The sequence below is a fragment of the Scyliorhinus canicula genome, chromosome 9 (assembly GCF_902713615.1).
Source record: "Scyliorhinus canicula chromosome 9, sScyCan1.1, whole genome shotgun sequence".
NCBI classification, from domain to species: domain Eukaryota; kingdom Metazoa; phylum Chordata; class Chondrichthyes; order Carcharhiniformes; family Scyliorhinidae; genus Scyliorhinus; species Scyliorhinus canicula.
Genome location: NC_052154.1, coordinates 461,427 through 480,964, shown reverse-complemented (window position 1 = coordinate 480,964; position 19,538 = coordinate 461,427). Strand labels below are relative to the sequence as shown.

Genomic DNA, 19,538 nt, shown 5'->3' with positions numbered 1-19,538 from the left:
CAGTGCCCCTAAGCTTATGTTGCCGCAGGACGCCCTCTCCATGCGCTTCCAGGCTGCCCCCTCCCCTTCCATCATCCACTTTCGTACCATCGATGTATTTGCCGCCCAGTAATATCCTGAAAGGTTGGGTAACGCCAGCCCTCCACTATCCCTACTCCGCTCCAAAAAGACCCTTCTAACTCTCGGGGTGCCATGTGCCCACACATACCCCATGATACTACTCGTTACCTTCTTGAAAAAGGCCCTGGGGAGGAAGATGGGCAGACACTGGAACAAAAACAAGAACCTCGGGAGGACCGTCATTTTAACTGACTGCACCCTCCCTGCCAGCGACAGCGGCACCATGTCCCACCTCTTAAACTCCTCCTCCATCTGTTCCACCAGTCTGGAAAAGTTCAACTTGTGGAGGGTCCCCCAGTTCTTTGCCACCTGCACCCCCAAATACCTAAAACTTTTAACTGCTCTTTTGAAGGGGAGCCTCCCAATTCCCTCCCCTTGGTCTCCCGGGTGTATTACAAAGACCTCACTTTTCCCCAGATTTAATTTATATCCCGAAAAGTCCCCGAACTCCGCTAGTATCCCCATTACCTCCGGCATTCCCCCCTCCGGGTCTGCCACATACAACAACAAATCATCCGCATAGAGCGAGACCCGATGTTCCTCCCCTCCCCTTGTCAGTCCTCTCCACCCCCCTGAACCCCTCAGTGCCATCGCCAACGGCTCAATCGCTAATGCAAAGAGTAAGGGGGATAGGGGACATCCCTGCCTAGTACCTCGATGGAGCCCAAAATATTCTGACCTCCTCCCGTTTGTTACCACACTTGCCATCGGAGCTGAATAGAGCAGTTTTACCCACTTGATAAATCCCTCCCCAAACCCAAACCTTTCCAACGTCTCCCACAAGTATTCCCACTCCACCCTGTCAAATGCCTTCTCCGCGTCCAGCGCTACCACTATCTCCGCCTCCCCTTCCACTGCTGGCATCATAACCACATTTAACAATCTCCGGACATTTGTGTTAAGTTGGCGTCCCTTCACGAACCCCGTCTGGTCTTCATGGACTACCCCTGGCACACAGTCCTCTATCCTGGTTGCCAGGACCTTTGCTAACAGCTTGGCGTCAACATTCAGGAGGGAGATGGGCCTGTAGGACCCGCACTGGACCGGGTCCTTGTCCCGCTTCAAAATCAAGGAGATCAGGGCCTGCGACATTGTTGGGGGAAGAACCCCCCCCTCGCGCGCCTCATTAAAGGCTCGCACCAGCACTGGACCCACCAAGTCCACAAATTTCCTGTAAAACTCCACCGGGAACCCATCCGGCCCCGGCGCCTTCCCCGCCTGCATCTGGCCTATCCCTTTAATTAGCTCCTGCAGCTCTATCGGCGCCCCCAACCCTTCCACCAGCTCCTCCTGTACCTTTGGGAACCCCAATTTGTCGAGAAAGTTCTTCATTCCCCCTCTCCTCTTCGGCGGTTCAGACCTATACAATTCCCAATAGAAGTCCCTAAAGACCCTATTCACCTCTTGCCCCTTCTGCACTACGTCCCCACCCCTCTCTCTCACTCCCCCAATCTCTCTTGCTGCATCTCGCTTACGAAGCTGGTGTGCCAGCATCCTGCTCGCCTTTTCCCCGTACTCATACGCCGCACCCTGCGCCCTTCTCCACTGCATTTCCGCCTTCCTAGTGGTCAGTAGGTCGAACCTGGCCTGCAAGCTACGCCGCTCCCTTAATAGCCCCTCCTCTGGCGCCGCCGCATATTTCCTATCTACTTCTAGGAGCTCCCCCACCAGCCTCTCCCTTTCCTGCCTCTCCTTCCTCTCTCTGTGTGCCCTTATGGAGATCAGCTCTCCTCTAATCACTGCTTTCAAGGCCTCCCAGACCGTCCCCACCTGCACCTCACCTGTGTCATTCGTACCCAGATAGTTCTCAATACCCGTTCTCACCCTTCTGCACACCTCTTCGTCCGCCAACAGCCCTACATCCAGGCGCCACAACGGGCGTTGGTCCCGCGCCTCCCCCATGTCCACGTCCACCCAATGTGGTGCATGGTCCGATATCGCAATGGCCGAGTACTCCGTGTCCTGCACTCTCGCTATCAGCCCCCTGTTCAATACGAAAAAATCGATCCTAGAGTACACTCTGTGGACGTGGGAGAAAAAAGAATACTCCCTCGCCCTAGGCCTACCAAATCTCCATGGGTCTACCCCTCCCATCTGCTCCATGAACCCCCTTAACACCTCTGCCGCTGCCGGCCTCCTATTCGTCCTGGAACTCGATCTATCCAGCCCAGGGTCTAACACCGTATTAAAGTCCCCTCCCATGATCAGGCCCCCTGCCTCCAGTCCCGGGATGAGGCCCAGCAGGCGCCTCATAAAACCCGCGTCGTCCCAGTTCGGGGCATACACATTTACCAGTACCACATTCTCTCCCTGCAGCCTACCCCTCACCATCACGTACCTGCCCTCCTTGTCTGCCACCACCTCTGCCGCCACAAACGACACCCTCTTTCCCACCAAAATCGCCACCCCCCGGTTCTTGATATCCAAGCCTGAGTGGAACACCTGTCCCACCCACCCCCTTCTCAGGCGGACCTGATCTGCCACCCTCAAATGAGTCTCCTGCAGCATTGCTACATCAGCCTTCAGTCCCTTCAGGTGTGAGAAGACCCTTGATCTTTTGACCGGCCCATTCAGCCCCCTTACGTTCCACGTGATCAATCGGGTCGCAGAGCGACCCGTCCCTACTCCCTGTCGATTAGCCATGTCTTGTCCCTTGCTCGCCCCGGGTCATCCCTTCTTTTCTGACCCGCTTCCCATAGCGATGGCCCCCCCCCCACCCCCCCGGCTCTCCCCTTCTCGTCCCTGGTCTTTCCAGCAGCAACCCGGTGTCCCCCCCCCAGCCCCCCCCCCCCCTTCCCCCCCCCCCCTGGCTAGGACCCCTCCTAGCCGCGATGTACCCCACATCGTACTCCCGAGAGTCAGCTGGTCTCCGCTGACCCGGCTGCTCCTGCCACATTCCGACTCCTCCCGGTTCACCCCCTCTGCGCCCGTGAAAGATCCCCTTAAAACCCCCGAGAAAGACCCGCATAATCAACCCGCTCCCCCCCGTCCCGTCTCCCCAACTTAACGATATAAATACCCAATGGCAACTAAATACATAAATACTTAACTACATACTTAAATAACAAAATAATTAACTAGCTATCAACTAACAGTGTGCCCAACCATCACCCTCCATCAAACAGTATAAATAACCGCAGATAACCATAACCCGAAAAGAAAAAAAGAACAAAAAACCCCCCCAAGCACCCAAAGAAAAAGGGTAAGAGGGGTAAATAACTAAGGGAAATTGGAAACGGGAAGAAACACCCCATAAGAAGCCAACGACCCACAATAGAGATTTCAACAGTACAAATATACAGACACACCCAACAACTCGAAACCTTCAAAATATTCATAAAAGTCAACCGTTCGAGAAAAAACACCCCAAACAATCCACAAAACTGTTACCCAGTTCCGACCTGGCCTGAAAAAGAAAAGGGCCACTTGCTCAATCAAGAGTCCCCCGGCGGCTACGACCGCCGGTGCTCCCAAGTTTTAGTTCGTGTCCAACTTTTCCTCTTGTACAAAGGTCCAGGCCTCCTCTGGGGACTCGAAATAATGATGTTGGTCTTTGTAGGTGACCCACAAGCGCGCCGGTTGCAGCATTCCAAATTTGATCTTTTTCGCGTGTAGCACCGCCTTTGTCCGGTTGTACCGGGCCCGCCGCTTTGCCACCTCCGCACTCCAGTCCTGGTACACCCTTACCGTCGAGTTCTGCCACTTGCTGCTTTTCTCCCTTTTTGCCCACCTCAGGACTTTCTCTCGATCACTTAGCCGCTGGAACCGCACCAGCACCGCCCTCGGGGGCTCGTTTGCCCTAGGCCTCCTGGCCATGACCCGGTATGCCTCTTCCAATTCCAGGGGCGCCGGACCGGCCCCTTCCCCCATCAGGGAGCTCAACATCTCCGCCACATATCCCGGGAGATCCGACCCCTCCAGGCCTTCTTCCAGGCCCAGGATCCTCAAATTTTTCCTCCTCATCCGAGTGTCCAGCTCCTCGAAGCGGCTCTGCCACTTCATGTGGAGTGCCTCGTGCACCTCCACCTTTGCCCCGATGACTGTGGCCTCCTCCTCCCTCGCGGTCATCTCCTGCTGCAGATCTTTAATCGACGCCTCTTGGATCGCCTGGGCTCCCACCAACCTGGTGGCCGTCGCGTTCATGGACTCTAAGAGCTCCACTTTCATCTCCGTGAAAAAACGGAGGAGAGTGGCCTGCTGCTCCTCCGCCCATTTCTTCCACTCCTCCGATGCACCGCCGGCCGCCATTTTGATTTTCTTCCCCCGCTTTTTTTGGGGAGCTGCTGCCGTTTTTCTTGCCGCTCCGCTCCGGGTACCGACCATAAAATCGGTCTAGTTCTCCTCAGTGGACCTTCCCCCACCGGGATTCGTTTTTTCAGCGCCGTTGGGGCCCTCCAATTGGCCCAAAAACACCTTTGTTGCAGGAGCTTCCAAATGTGCGGCTTAGCTAGTCATAGCCGCAACCGGAAGTCCGTACAGGATATTAGTGAGACCACATTTGGAGTATTGTGTACAGTGTCGGTCTCCTTATTTAAGATAAGATGTAAATGTGTCAGAAACAGTTCAGAGAAGGTTTACTAGATTAATCCCAGGATTGGAGGGGTTGTCTTGTGAGGAAAGGTTGGGAGATTTGTATCCACTGGAGTTTAGAAGAATTGGGAGGTGATTTGATTGAAACCTTTAAAATCTTGAGGGTATTGACAGGGTGGCTGTGGAAAGGATGCTTCCTCTTGTCAGAGAATCTAGAACTCGGGGGTCAGGGTTTAAGACGGAGGTGAGACCACATTTCCTCTCAAAAGGGTTGCGAGTCTCTGGAACGCTTCCTCAAGAGGCAGTGGAAGCAGAGGTTTTCAATATTTTAAGGCAGAGCTGGATATATTCTTTATTAATAAGGGGAGAGTGAAAGGTTATCGGGGTTGGCAGGAATGTGGGGTTGTGGTTACAGTCAGAACTTATTGAGCATGATCTTATTGAGCATGATCTTATTGAGCATGATCTTATTGAGCATGATCGTATTGAGCATGATCTTATTGAGCATGATCGTATTGAGCATGATCTTATTGAGCATGATCGTATTGAGCATGATCGTATTGAGCATGATCGTATTGAATGATGGAGCAGGCTTGAGGGGCTGAATGGCCTATTCTTGCTCCTAATTTGTATGATCATATTCCCCTGTATCTCTTGGCCAAGACCTTAAATCTGTGTCCTGTTATCATAGAATAGATTCCCTACAGTGCAGAAGTAGGCCATTCAGCCCATCGAGTTTGCACCGACCAGCCAAAAGCATACCATACCTTTTTTTTATAACTTTAGAGTACCCAATTATTTTTTCCAATTAAGGGGTAATTTAGCGTGGCCAATCTACCTATCCTGCACATCTTTGGGTTGTGGGGGCGAAACCCACGCAGACCCGGGGAGAATGTGCAAACTCCACACGGACAGTGACCCAGGGCCGGGATTGGAACCCAGGTCCTCAGTGCCGTAGGCAGCAATGCTAACCACTGTGCCACCGTGCTGCCCAAAAGCATACCATACCTTTGGTTTGCACTGAGTGCTGAATTTGGTGCATTTGAGTGATACAGTGAGAGTTTGGTGACTGAGGGAGTTAGGTGAGGAGGGAGTAAGGTTCTCTGGGATACAGGGGAACTTGATACGGTAGATTCCAAATTGGCTGAGCTGCAGGAGACAGAGGCTGATGACAGGTAGGTGGCTGCTTTAGTGACTAGAAGCCAGTGGCCAGTGGTGTACCACAGGGATCTGTGCTGGGTCCCCTATTAGTTGTCATTTATATCAACGACATAGATGACTATGTGGGGGGTAGGATCAGTAAGTTTGCGAATGACACAAAGATTGGCCGGGTGGTTAACAGTGAGGCTGAGAGTCGTGAGTTACAGGAAGATATCGACGGGATGGTCAAATGGGCAGATAGGTGGCAAATGGAATTTAACCCTCAAAAGTGTGAGGTGTTACGCTTTTGTAGGAGTAATCATAGAATTTACAGTGCAGAAGGAGGCCATTCGGCGCATCGAGTCTGCACCAGCTCTTGGAAAGAGCACCCTACCCAAGCCTACACCCTATCCCCATAACCCCACCTAACCTTTTTGGACACCAAGGTCAATTTATCATGTCCAATCCACCTAACCTGCACATCTTTGAACTGTGGGAGGAAACCAGAGCACCCGGAGGAAACCCACGCAGACACGGGGAGAACGTGCAGACTCCGCACAAACAGTGACCCAAGCCGGGAATGGAACCTGGGACCCTGGAGCTGTGAAGCAACTGTGCTAACCACTGTGCTACCGTGCTGCCCATAGCCTACCATGGAAGCTTGGTGGATAGGCCACGCTAAATTGCCCCTTAATTGGAAAAATGAATTGGGTGCTCTAAATTTTTTTTAAAAAATAAGGGTAGCGACAAAGACATGAGGGAGAAGCTGGCCAGAGTTGATTTGAGAAGGAGCCGAGCAGGGAAGACAGTGGAACATAAATGGCAGAATGGCAGGAGTTTTTGGGGGCTATTCAGGAGATACAACAGAAATTCATCCCAAGGAGGAGGAAAGATGCTAAGGGGAGGACAAGGCATCCATGGGGAATGAGGGATGTCAAGGACAGCATAAAAGCTAAAGAAAAAGCATACAAAGTGGCGAGGATTAGTGGGAAGCTGGAGGATTGGGAAGCCTTTAAAAGCAATCAAGACAACAAAAAAAACAATAAGGTGGGGGGGGGGGGGGGAGAGAAAATGAAATATAAGTGTAAGCTAGCTAGTAATATAAAAAAAGATAGGAAGAGAGGGGCAAAATAGACATTGGACCACTGGAAAATGTGGCTGGAGAAGTAATAATAGGAAACAAAGAAATGGCAGAGGAACTGAATAGTTACTTTGCATCAGTCTTCACGGTGGAAGACACCAGTGGGATGCCAGAGCTCCAGGAGAACCAGGGGGCAGAGCTGAGTGCAGTGACCATCACTAAGGAGAAGGTTCTGGGTAAACTGAAAGGTCTGAAGGTGGATAAGTCACCTGGACCGGATGGACTACACCCCAGGGTTCTCGAGGAGATAGCTGAGGAGATTGTGGAGGCATTAGTGATGATCTTTCAGTAATCACTGGAGGCAGGAAGGGTCCCAGAGGACTGGAAAGTGGCTAATGTAACACCACTATTTAAGGGAGAGAGGCAGAAGACGGGGAATTGTACGCCGGTTAGCCTGACTTTGGTCATTTTTCCTGCATCTAGCCTGTCCAGTCCCTTCAGGATTTTATATGTTTCTATGAGATCCCCTCTCATTCTTCTGAACTCCAGTGTGTATAAGCCCAGTTGATTCAGTCTTTCTTTTAAGGGGCTGTTTAGCACACTGGGCTAAATTGCTGGCTTTGAAAGCAGGCCAGCAGCACGGTTCAATTCCCGTACCAGCCTCCCCCAACAGACGCCGGAATGTGGCGACTAGGGACTTTTCACAGTAACTTCATTTGAAGCTGACTTCTGACAATAAGCGATTTTCATTTTCATTTCATATGTCAGTCCTACCATCCTGGGAATTAGTCTGGTGAACCTTCGCTGGACACTCTCAATAGCAAGAATGTCCTTCCTCAAACTAGGAGACCAAAACTGCGCACAACACTCAAGTTGTGGCCCCACCAAGGCCCTGTATAACTGCAGCAAGACATCCCTACTCCTAGACTTAAATCCTCTCACTGTGAAGACCAGCATGCCATTAGCTTTCCTCACTGCCTGCTGTACCTGCACGCCAACCTTCAGCGACTGTTCCACCATGACACCCAGGTCTCGTTGCACATCCCCTTTTCCCAAACTGCCACCATTCAGATAATAATCTGAATATTCAGAATACAGGAGGGAGATAGAGAACCTAGTGGAGTGGTGTAACGACAACAATCTCTCCCTCAATGCCAGCAAAACTAAAGAGCTGGTCATTGACTTCAGGAAGCAAAGTACTGTACACACCCCTGTCAGCATCAACGGGGCCGAGGTGGAGCTGGTTAGCCGTTTCAAATTGCGAGGGGTGCACATCTCATAAAATCTGTCATGGTCCACTCACGTCGACGCTATCACCAAGAAAGCGCAACAGCACCTATACGTCCTCGGGAAACTAAGGAAAGTCGGCATGTCCACATTAACTCTTACCAACTTTTACAGATGCACCATATAAAGCATCCTATCTGGCTGCATCACAGCCTGGTATGGCAACTGCTCGGCCCAGGACCGCAAGAAACTTCAGAGAGTCATGAACACAGCTCAGTCCATCACACAAACCTGCCTCCCATCCATTGACTCCATCTACACCTCCCGCTGCCTGGGGAAAGCGGGCAGCGTAATCAAAGACCCTTCCCACCCGGCTTACTCACTCTTCTAACTTCTTCTATTGGGCAGGAGATACAGAAGTCTGAGAACACGCACAGAGTCAAAAACAGCTTCTTCCTCGCTATCACCAGACTCCTAAATGACCCTCTTATGGACTGACCTCATTAACACTACACCCTGTATGCTTCAGCCGATGCCGGTGTTATGTAGAACTACATAAAGAAAATACATAATAGGGCAACACAAGATACACAATGTAACTTTACATTGTGTATCTTGTGTTGCCCTATTATGTATTTTCTTTTATTGCCTTTTCTTCCCATGTACTGAATGATCTGTTGAGCTGCTCGCAGAAAAATACTTTTCACTGTACCTTGGTATATGTGGCAATAAACAAATCCACTCGGCTAAATCGCTGACTTTTAAAAGCAGACCAAGCAGGCCAGCAGCACAGTTCAATTCCCGTACCAGCCTCCCCGGACAGGGGCCGGAATGTGGCGACTAGGGGCTTTTCACAGTAACTTAATTGAAGCCTACTCGTGACAATAAGCGATTTTCATTTCATTTCATTTTCATAATCTGCCTTCCTGTTTTTGCCACCAAAGTGGATACCTCACATTTACCCACATTATATTGCATTTGCCAAGTATTTGCCCACTCAGCCAGCCTGTCCAAGTCACCCTGCAGCCTCTCTGCATCCTCCTCACCGCACACACTGCCACCCAGCTTAGTGTCGTCTGCAAATTTGGAGATATTGATTAGTAAGTTTGCAGACGACACAAAGGTTCGTGGAATTGCAGATAGCAATGAAGACTGTCAGAGGATACAGAAGGATTTAGATTGTTTGGAGACTTGGGCAGAGAGATGGCAGATGGAGTTTAATCCGGACAAATGTGAGGTAATGCAGTTTGGAAGGTCTAATGCAGGTAGGTCATATACAGTGAATGGTAGAACCCTCAAGAGTATTGACAGAGAGATCTAGGTGAACAGGTCCACAGGTCACTGAAAGGGGCAACACAGGTGGAGAAGGTAGACAAGAAGGCATACGGCATGCTTGCCTTCATTGGCCGGGGCATTGAGTATAAGAATTGGCAAGTCATGTTGCAGCTGTATAGAACCTTAGTTAGGCCACATGGAGTATAGTGTTCAATTCTGGTCGCCACACTACCAGAAGGATGTGGAGGCTTTAGAGAGGGTGCAGAAGAGATTCACCAGGATGTTGTCTGGTACGGAGGGCATTAGCTATGAGGAGAGGTTGAATAAACTTGGTTTGTTCTCACTGGAATGACGGAGGTTGAGGGGCGACGTGATAGAGGTCTGCAAAATTATGAGGGGCATAGACAGAGTGGCTAGTCAGAGGCTTTTCCCCAGGGTAGAGGGGTCAATTACTAGGGGGCATAGGTTTAAGGGGCAAGGTTTGGAGGAGATGTACAAGCCAACTTTTCTACACACAGGGTAGTGGGTGCCTGGAACTCGCGACTGGAGGCGGTGGCGGAAGCAGGAACGAAAGTGACATTTAAGGGGCATCTTGATAAATACATGAATAGGATGGGAATAGAGGGATACGGACCCAGGAAGTGCAGAAGATTTTAGAATGGCAGCATGGTCGGCACAAACTTGGAAGGCCAAAGGGCCTGTTCCTGCGCTGTACTTTTCTTTGTTCTTTGATATAATGCCCTGTATCGACCCCAATCTAATGCTCTGTATCATTCCCAATCTAATGCTCTGTATCATTCCCAATCTAATGCTCTGTATCATTCCCAATCTAATGCTCTGTACAATTCCCAATCTAATGCCCTGTATCAATCCCAATCTAATGCTCTGTATCATTCCCAATCTAATGCTCTGTATCATTCCCAATCTAATGCTCTGTATCATTCCCAATCTAATGCCCTGTATCAATCCCAATCTAATGCTCTGTATCATTCCCAATCTAATGCTCTGTATCATTCCCAATCTAATGCTCTGTACAATTCCCAATCTAATGCCCTGTATCAATCCCAATCTAATGCTCTGTATCATTCCCAACCTAATGCCCTGTATCAATCCCAATCTAATGCTCTGTATCAATCCCAATCAAATGCTCTGTATCAATCCCAAGCTAATGCTCTGTATCATTCACAATATAATGCCCTGTATCATTCCCAATCTAATGCTCTGTATCAATCCCAAGCTAATGCTCTGTATCATTCACAATATAATGCCCTGTATCATTCCCAATCTAATGCTCTGTATCAATCCCAATCTAATGCCCTGTATCAATCCCAATCTAATGCTCTGTATCAATCCCAATCTAATGCCCTGTATCATTCCCAATCTAATACCCTGTATCAATCCCAATCTAATGCCCTGTATCATTCCCAATCTAATGCCCTGTATCATTCCCAATCTAATACCCTGTATCAATCCCAATCTAACGCCCTGTATCATTCCCAATCTAATGCCCCGTATCAATCCCAATCTAATGCTCTGTATCAATCCCAATCTAATGCCCTGTATCATTCCCAATCTAATACCCTGTATCAATCCCAATCTAATGCCCTGTATCATTCCCAATCTAATGCCCTGTATCATTCCCAATCTAATACCCTGTATCAATCCCAATCTAACGCCCTGTATCATTCCCAATCTAATGCCCTGTATCAATCCCAATCTAATGCTCTGTATCATTCCCAATCTAATGCTCTGTATCATTCGCAGTCTAATGCCCTGTATCATTCCCAATCTAATGCCCTGTATCATTCCCAATCTAATGCCCTGTATCATTCCCAATCTAATACCCTGTATCAATCCCAATCTAACGCCCTGTATCATTCCCAATCTAATGCCCTGTATCAATCCCAATCTAATGCCCTGTATCAATCCCAATCTAATGCCCTGTATCATTCCCAATCTAATGCTCTGTATCATTCGCAGTCTAATGCCCTGTATCATTCCCAATCTAATGCCCTGTATCATTCCCAATCTAATGCTCTGTATCAATCCCAGTCTAATGCTCTGTATCATTCCCAATCTAATGCTCTGTATCAATCCCAATCTAATGCCCTGTATCAATCCCAGTCTAATGCTCTGTATCATTCCCAATCTAATACCCTGTATCAATCCCAATCTAATGCCCTGTATCATTCCCAATCTAATGCCCTGTATCATTCCCAATCTAATACCCTGTATCAATCCCAATCTAATGCCCTGTATCATTCCCAATCTAATGCCCTGTATCATTCCCAATCTAATACCCTGTATCAATCCCAATCTAATGCCTTGTATCAATCCCAATCAAATGCTCTGTATCAATCCCAAGGTAATGCTCTGTATCATTCACAATATAATGCCCTGTATCAATCCCAATCTAATGCCCTGTATCATTCCCAATCTAATGCTCTGTATCAATCCCAGTCTAATGCTCTGTATCATTCCCAATCTAATGCTCTGTATCAATCCCAATCTAATGCCCTGTATCAATCCCAGTCTAATGCCCTGTATCATTCCCAATCTAATACCCTGTATCAATCCCAATCTAATGCCCTATATCAATCCCAGTCTAATGCCCTGTATCATTCCCAATCTAATACCCTGTATCAATCCCAATCTAATGCCCTATATCATTCCCAATCTAATGCTCAGTATCATTCCCAACCTAATGCCCTGTATCATTCCTAATCTAATGCCCCGTATCAATCCCAATCTAATGCTCTGTATAATTCCCAATCTAATGCTCTGTATCATTCCCAATCTAATGCTCTGTATCATTCCCAATCTAATGCTCTGTATCATTCCCAACCTAATGCTCTGTATCAATCCCAATCTAATGCCCTGTATCATTCCCAATCTAATGCCCTGTATCATTCCCAATCTAATACCCTGTATCATTCCCAATCTAATGCTCTATATCATTCCCAATCTAATGCCCTGTATCAATCCCAATCTAATGCCCTGTATCAATCCCAATCTAATGCCCTGTATCAATCCCAATCTAATGCCCTGTATCATTCCCAATCTAATGCTCTGTATCAATCCCAATCTAATGCTCTGTATCATTCCCAATCTAATGCCCTGTATCAATCCCAACCTAATGCTCTGTATCAATCCCAGTCTAATGCCCTGTATCATTCCCAATCTAATGCTCAGTATCAATCCCAATCTAATGCCCTGTATCAATCCCAATCTAATGCCCTGTATCATTCCCAATCTAATGCTCAGTATCAATCCCAATCTAATGCCCTGTATCAATCCCAGTCTAATGCCCTGTATCAATCCCAATCTAATGCCCTGTATCATTCCCAGTCTAATGCCCTGTATCAATCCCAGTCTAATGCCCTGTATCATTCCCAATCTAATGCCCTGTATCATTCCCAGTCTAATGCCCTGTATCATTCCCAATCTAATGCCCTGTATCATTCCCAATCTAATGCCCTGTATCAATCCCAATCTAATGCCCTGTATCATTCCCAATCTAATGCCCTGTATCATTCCCAGTCTAATGCCCTGTATCATTCCCAATCTAATGCCCTGTATCATTCCCAGTCTAATGCCCTGTATCATTCCCAATCTAATGCCCTGTATCATTCCCAATCTAATGCCCTGTATCATTCCCAATCTAATGCTCTATATCATTCCCAATCTAATGCTCTATATCATTCCCAATCTAATGCTCTGTATCATTCCCAATCTAATGCCCTGTATCAATCCCAATCTAATGCCCTGTATCATTCCCAATCTAATGCCCTGTATCATTCCCAATCTAATGCCCTGTATCAATCCCAATCTAATGCCCTGTATCATTCCCAATCTAATGCCCTGTATCAATCCCAATCTAATGCCCTGTATCATTCCCAATCTAATACCCTGTATCAATCCCAATCTAATGCCCTGTATCAATCCCAATCTAATGCCTTGTATCATTCCCAATCTAATGCCCTGTATCATTCCCAATCTAATGCTCTGTATCAATCCCAATCTAATGCCCTGTATCAATCCCAATCTAATGCCCTGTATCATTCCCAATCTAATGCCCTGTATCATTCCCAATCTAATGCCCTGTATCATTCCCAATCTAATGCCCTGTATCAATCCCAATCTAATGCTCTGTATCAATCCCAGTCTAATGCTCTGTATCATTCCCAACCTAATGCCCTGTATCATTCCTAATCTAATGCCCCGTATCAATCCCAATCTAATGCTCTGTATCATTCCCAATCTAATGCCCCGTATCAATCCCAATCTAATACTCTGTATCATTCCCAATCTAATGCCCTGTATCATTCCCAATCTAATGCCCCGTATCAATCCCAACCTAATACTCTGTATCATTCCCAATCTAATGCCCTGTATCATTCCCAATCTAATGCCCTGTGTCAATCCCAATCTAATGCTCTGTATCATTCCCAATCTAATGCCCTGTATCATTCCCAATCTAATGCCCTGTATCATTCCCAATCTAATGCCCTGTATCATTCCCAATCTAATGCCCTGTATCAATCCCAATCTAATGCCCTGTATCATTCCCAATCTAATGCCCTGTATCAATCCCAATCTAATGCTCTGTATCATTCCCAATCTAATGCCCTGTATCATTCCCAATCTAATGCTCTGTATCATTCCCAATCTAATGCCCTGTATCAATCCCAATCTAATGCCCTGTATCAATCCCAATCTAATGCCCTGTATCATTCCCAATCTAATGCCCTGTATCATTCCCAATCTAATGCCCTGTATCATTCCCAATCTAATGCCCTGTATCATTCCCAATCTAATGCTCTGTGTCCATCCGATTGTCCCTCGCCGTGTTTTATTTTTGATCAACATAGTCCTATTGGATTCTAGTGAGTCTAGTCCGGTGTTTTGAGTGAATAGTTTGTGAAATGCTGCATTCAGGTTCTGATGCACAGACCAGTAAAGGTCCTTTCTGTCCCCTTGGACAATGTTTCCTTAAAGAGAACCTGCTTCTTCTGCCAATCACTTTAGATCATTTACTAACCCTGGCTCTGCAGACCGTGTCTGCAATTCCTCCCTCCACACCCTCTCTCCCTCCCTCCCTCCACACCCTCTCTCCCTCCCTCCCTACCCTCTCTCCCTCCCTCCCTCCACATCCTCTCTCCCTCCCTCCCTCCACATCCTCTCTCCCTCCCTCCCTCCACCTCTCTCTCCCTCCCTCCCTCCACATCTCTCTCCCTCCCTCCCTCCACACCCTCTCTCCCTCCCTCCCGCCATACCCTCTCTCCCTCCCTCCCTACCCTCTCTCCCTCCCTCCCTCCCTCCACACCCTCTCTCCCTCCCTCCCTCCATACCCTCTCTCCCTCCCTCCCTACCCTCTCTCCCTCCCTCCCTCCACATCCTCTCTCCCTCCCTCCCTCCCTCCACACCCTCTCTCCCTCCCTCCCTCCACACCCTCTCTCCCTCCCTCCCTCCATACCCTCTCTCCCTCCCTCCCTCCACATCCTCTCTCCCTCCCTCCCTCCCTCCACACCCTCTCTCCCTCCCTCCACACCCTCCCTCCCTCTCCACACCCTCCCCCCCCCTTCCTCCCCCTCTCTACCTGTCCGACCATTTCTCATTCATTCACCTCTTCCCTTTTCTCTCCTTCACCTGCCTGTCTCGCCCCCCCCCCCCCCATCCCACTGGCTCTCTCCTTCTATCCCATTGTGTTTGCCTCTCCCTCTCTCTCCCCCCCTCCCTCCCCCCCCTCTCTCTCTCCCTCCCCCCCTCTCTCTCTCCCTCCCCCCACTCTCCTTCTCTCCCTCTGTCCCTCTATCCTATTGTGCCTCTCCCTCTCTCTCCCTCCCTCTCTCTCCCTCCCTCTCCTTCTGTCCCATTGTCTTTACCTCTCCCTCCCTCTCTCCCTCCTTCCCTCTCTCCAGTGTCGGTTTGCGAATTGCAGCCGCGATTCTCGCTTTTCTCCCGCAGCCGATTCCCGGGGAGGTCCCAGAGAAGGTGGGTCGGGGGGGGGGGGGGGGGGGTGGGAGGAGGGTCAGGGTGGGGGGGGGGGGGGGGGGGGAGGGAGGGTGAGGGTGGGGGGGTGGGGGGGGAGGGTCAGGGTGGGGGGGGTGGGGGGGAGGGAGGGTGAGGGTGGGGGTGTGTGGGGGAGGATCAGGGTGGGGGTGTGTGGGGGAGGGTCAGGGTGGGGGGGGAGGGTCAGGGTGGGGTGGGGGAGGGTCAGGGTGGGTGTGTGTGGGGGAGGGTCAGGGTGGGGGAGTGACTGTGGGGGAGGGTCAGGGTGGGGGTGGTGGGGGGAGGGTCAGGGTGTGTGTGGGGGAGGGTCAGGGTGGGTGTGTGTGTGGGGGAGGGTCAGGGTGTGTGTGTGTGTGGGGTGGGGGGGTCAGGGTGGGTGTGTGTGGGGGTGAGGGTGGGTGTGTGCGGGGGGGAGTGTCAGGGTGGGGGTGTGAGGGGGTGAGGGTCAGAGAGAGACTGGGATAGAGAGAGAGAGAGACTGGGATAGAGAGAGAGAGAGACTGGGATAGAGAGAGAGAGAGACTGGGATAGAGAGAGAGACTGGGATAGAGAGAGAGAGAGACTGGGATAGAGAGAGAGACTGGGATAGAGAGAGAGAGAGACTGGGATAGAGAGAGAGAGAGGGATAGAGAGAGAGAGAGAGACACTGGGATAGAGAGAGAGAGAGAGAGAGAGAGAGAGACTGGGATAGAGAGAGAGAGAGACTGGGATAGAGAGAGAGACTGGGATAGAGAGAGAGAGACTGGGATAGAGAGAGAGAGAGTGGGATAGAGAGAGAGAGAGAGACACTGGGATAGAGAGAGAGAGAGAGAGAGACTGGGATAGAGATAGAGAGAGACTGCGATAGAGGGAGCGAGAGAGACGGGGATTGAGAGAGAGAGAGACTGGGATAGAGGAGAGAGAGAGAGACTGGGATAGAGAGAGAGAGAGAGAGAGTGGGATAGAGAGAGAGACTGGGATAGAGAGAGAGAGAGAGAGAGACTGGGATAGAGAGAGAGACTGGGATAGAGCGAGAGAGAGACTGGGATAGAGAGAGAGAGAGACTGGGATAGAGCGAGAGAGAGACTGGGATAGAGAGAGTGAGAGACTGGATAGAGAGAGAGAGACGGGATAGAGAGAGAGAGACTGGGATAGAGAGGAGAGACTGGGATAGAGAGAGAGACTGGGATAGAGAGAGAATGACTGGGATAGAGAACGAGAGAGAGAGACTGGGATAGAGTGAGAGACTGGGATAGAAAGAGAGAGACTGGGATAGAGAGAGAGAGTGCAGGGATAGAGAGAGAGAGAGACTGGGCTAGAGAGAGAGAGAGACTGGGATAGAGAGAGAGACTGGGTTAGAGAGAGAGAGAGACTGGGATAGAGAGAGAATGTGCATAAATAGATAGAGAGAGAGAGACTGGGATAGAGGAGAGAGACTGGGATAGAGAGAGAGACTGGGATAGAGAGAGAGAGAGACTGGGATAGAGAGAGAGAGACTGGGATAGAGAGAGAGAGAGACTGGGATAGAGAGAGAGAGAGACTGGGATAGAGAGAGAGAGAGACTGGGATAGAGAGAGAGAGACTGGGATAGAGAGAGAGAGACTGGGATAGAGAGAGAGAGAGAGACACTGGGATAGAGAGAGAGAGAGAGAGAGAGAGAGAGAGAGAGAGACTGGGATAGAGAGAGAGAGACTGGGATAGAGAGAGAGAGAGTGGGATAGCGAGAGATAGAGAGACACTGGGATAGAGAGAGAGAGAGAGAGAGACTGGGATAGAGATAGAGACTGCGATAGCGGGAGAGAGAGACGGGGATTGAGAGAGAGAGAGACTGGGATAGAGAGAGAGAGAGAGAGACTGGGATAGAGAGAGAGAGAGAGAGAGTGGGATAGAGAGAGAGACTGGGATAGAGAGAGAGAGAGAGAGAGAGACTGGGATAGAGAGAGAGACTGGATAGAGCGAGAGAGAGACTAGGATAGGAGAGAGAGAGACTGGGATAGAGCGAGAGAGAGACTGGGATAGAGAGAGTGAGAGACTGGGATAGAGAGAGAGAGACTGGGATAGAGAGAGAGAGACTGGGATAGAGAGAGAGACTGGGATAGAGAGAGAGAGACTGGGATAGAGAGTGAGAGACTGGGATAGAGAGAGAGAGAGAGACTGGGATAGAGTGAGAGACTCGGATAGAAAGAGAGAGACTGGGATAGAGAGAGAGAGTGCAGGGATAGAGAGAGAGAGAGACTGGGCTAGAGAGAGAGAGAGACTGGGATAGAAAGAGAGACTGGGTTAGAGAGAGAGAGAGACTGGGATAGAGAGAGAGTGTGCATAAATAGATAGAGAGTGAGAGACTGGGATAGAGAGAGAGACTGGGATAGAGAGAGAGACTGGGATAGAGAGAGAGAGTGCAGGGAGAGAGAGAGAGACTGGGATAGAGAGAGAGAGACTGGGATAGAGAGAGAGAGAGACTGGGATAGAGAGAGAGAGAGACTGGGATAGAGAGAGAGAGAGACTGGGATAGAGAGAGAGAGACTGGGATAGAGAGAGAGAGACTGGGATAGAGAGAGAGAGACTGGGATAGAGAGAGAGAGACTGGGATAGAGAGAGAGAGAGAGACTGGGATAGAGTGAGAGACTGGGATAGAAAGAGAGAGACTGGGATAGAGAGAGAAAGTGCAGGGATAGAGAGAGAGAGAGAGAGACTGGGATAGAGAGAGAGAGAGAGACTGGGATAGAAAGAGAGACTGGGATAGAGAGAGAGACTGGGATAGAGAGAGAGAGTGCATAAATAGTTAGAGAGAGAGAGACTGGGATAGAGAGAGAGACTGGGATAGAAAGAGAGACTGGGATAGAGAGAGAGAGAGTGTAGGGAGAGAGAGAGGGGAAGACTGGGATAGAGAGAGAGAGACTGGGATAGAGAGAGAGAGACTGGGATAGAGAGCGAGAGACTGGGATAGAGAGAGAAAGAGAGACTAGGATAGAGCGAGAGAGAGACTGGGATAGAGAGAGAGAGAGAGACTGGAATAGAGAGAGAGAGATAGAGAGAGAGAGACTGGGATAGAGAGTGAGAGAGAGACTGGGATAGAGAGTGAGAGAGAGACTAGGATAGAGAGAGAGACTGGGATAGAGAGAGAGAGAGAGAAAGAGAGAGACTGGGATAGAGAAAGAGAGAGACTGGGATAGAGAGAGAGAGAGACTAGGATAGAGAGAGAGACTGGGATAGAGAGAGAGAGAAAGAGAGGGACTGGGATAGAGAAAGAGAGAGACTTGGATAGAGAGAGAGAGAGATTAGAATAGAGAGAGAGACTGGGATAGAGAGAGAGAGAGAGGAGAGAGAGAGAGAGAGACTGGGATAGAGAATTCACCTGAAGAAGGAGCCGTGCTCCGAAAGCTCGTGTTTGAAACAAACCTGTTGGACTTTAACCTGGTGTTGTAAGACTTCTTACTGTGCTCACCCCAGTCCAACGCCGGCATCTCCACATCAGGGATAGAGAAAGAGAGAGACTTGGATAGAGAGAGAGAGACTAGGATAGAGTGAGAGACTGGGATAGAGAGAGAAAGAGAGAGACTGGGATAGAGAAAGAGAGAGACTTGGATAGAGAGAGAGAGAGACTAGGATAGAGAGAGAGAGAGAGAGACTAGGATAGAGAGAGAGACTGGGATAGAGAGAGAGAGAGACTGGGATAGAGAGAGAGAGAGAGACTGGGATAGAGAGAGAGACTGGGATAGAGAGAGAGAGAGAGACTGGGATAGAGAGAGAGACTGGGATAGAGAGAGACTGGGATAGAGAGAGAGAGAGAGAGAGACTGGGATAGAGAGAGATTGCGATGGAGAGAAAGGGCGAAAGAGAGAGTGCATGGATAGAGAGAGAGAAAGAGAGTGCATGGATAGGGAAAGAGAGTGTGGCATAGAGAGTGCGCTGGGGTAGACAGAGAGAGAGAGTGCATAGATAGCAAGAGAGAGAGACTGGGATAGAGAGAGAGACTGGGATAGAGGGAGAGACTGGGATAGAGATAGAGAGAGAGACTGGGATAGAGAGAGAGACTGAGATAGAGAGAGAGAGAGAGACTGGGATAGAAAGAGAGAGAGACTGGGATAGAGAGAGAGAGACTGGGATAGAGAGAGAGACTGAGATAGAGAGAGAGACTGGGATAGAGAGAGAGAGAGACTGGGATAGAAAGAGA

The 19,538-nt window shown here is 49.5% G+C and overlaps 1 protein-coding gene across 1 annotated transcript in view; it reads left to right on the top strand.

Moving 5' to 3' along the window:
- The first annotated feature begins 15,248 nt into the window (after positions 1-15,248).
- Positions 15,249-19,538, top strand: part of has3 (hyaluronan synthase 3) — a 34,622-nt gene continuing 30,332 nt past the window's right edge. Inside the window, exon 1 of the mRNA XM_038806159.1 lies at positions 15,249-15,367. The gene's annotated coding sequence lies outside the window, so the exon portion shown is untranslated. The remainder of the gene's footprint in view (positions 15,368-19,538) is intronic.